This window comes from Lactuca serriola, chromosome 4 (genome assembly GCF_051521515.1).
Source record: "Lactuca serriola cultivar US96UC23 chromosome 4, Lser_US96UC23_V15, whole genome shotgun sequence".
Taxonomy (NCBI): Eukaryota; Viridiplantae; Streptophyta; class Magnoliopsida; order Asterales; family Asteraceae; genus Lactuca; species Lactuca serriola.
Window position 1 is genome coordinate 150,995,701 of NC_136411.1, and position 937 is coordinate 150,996,637.

The 937-nt window shown below is 46.0% G+C and overlaps 1 non-coding gene across 1 annotated transcript; it reads left to right on the plus strand.

Moving 5' to 3' along the window:
* The first annotated feature begins 295 nt into the window (after nucleotides 1–295).
* LOC145103493 (small nucleolar RNA R71) lies at nucleotides 296–402 on the plus strand. Its single transcript, XR_013706582.1, has one exon. It is a non-coding gene; the product is annotated as a small nucleolar RNA R71 (small nucleolar RNA).
* The last annotated feature ends 535 nt before the right edge of the window (nucleotides 403–937 follow it).

Sequence of the window (937 nt, forward strand, 5' to 3'; positions counted from 1 at the left end):
GTTTTCACAGCCCACCCGAATAGCATGGATCGTTTGATCCATTTTATCCATCCTCCTATCCATGGTTTTTAGCATAGCCATGACCGCGGATAAGTCTTCAGTAGCTGCATAAGCGGCTCCCCTAGTGACATCATGTCTAGGGTTGTGGTATTCTCTAGAGTGTTTAGAGAATTCTTCAATCAATTCTTTGATCACCGGGGGCGGCTTCTTTGTGAGCGGGCCTTGCGAGTCTAGTAACTGCTTGGTTGTGACATTGACTCCATCATAGAAGATGGAGACTTCTTGCTGGCTGTTTAGGTCATGGTGTGGGCAGTTTCTTAGTAAACTCTTGTACCTCTCCCATGCTTCATATAGTGACTCTCCAGCTTGTTATTCAAAGTTAGCAATGGCCTTCTTCAACTTGGCTATCTTGGAAGGTGGGAAAAAGTGATCAATGAATTCTTCTTTCATCTTGGCCCAAGTGGTGACTGATCCGGGGGGAAGTGACTTGAGCCAGTCTTTTGCAGCACCTTTGAATGTCACTGGAAGCATACGAAGTAGCTGAGTCTCACGGGGCACATTTGGAACATTGAAGTAATCAGCTACATCATTGACTTCGTCCAAATGCTTGTAGGCATCTTCATGGTCTTTTCCATAAAACGGTATTTCTTTAAGTAAAGCTAGGATATGACCCTTTAGCTCGAAAGTGGCAGTCGCGGGAATTGCGGGTTGCACAAGTCCCGGGCCAGTGTCGTCGCGCATCCTCTTCTTCCATTCTCCCATGGGGATTTCATCAATGTTAGCCATTGTAATAGCTAACTCTTCCTTGGAATCGGTTTCGTGCTCGTATGTAGGCTCCTCTTCTTCCTCGGTCTCGTACTCGATATCTTCTTGAATTGGGTCTTCGATTGTCAAAGAGGCACTGGATGCTCCTGATTTGCTGCTCTTCTTTTTCCCA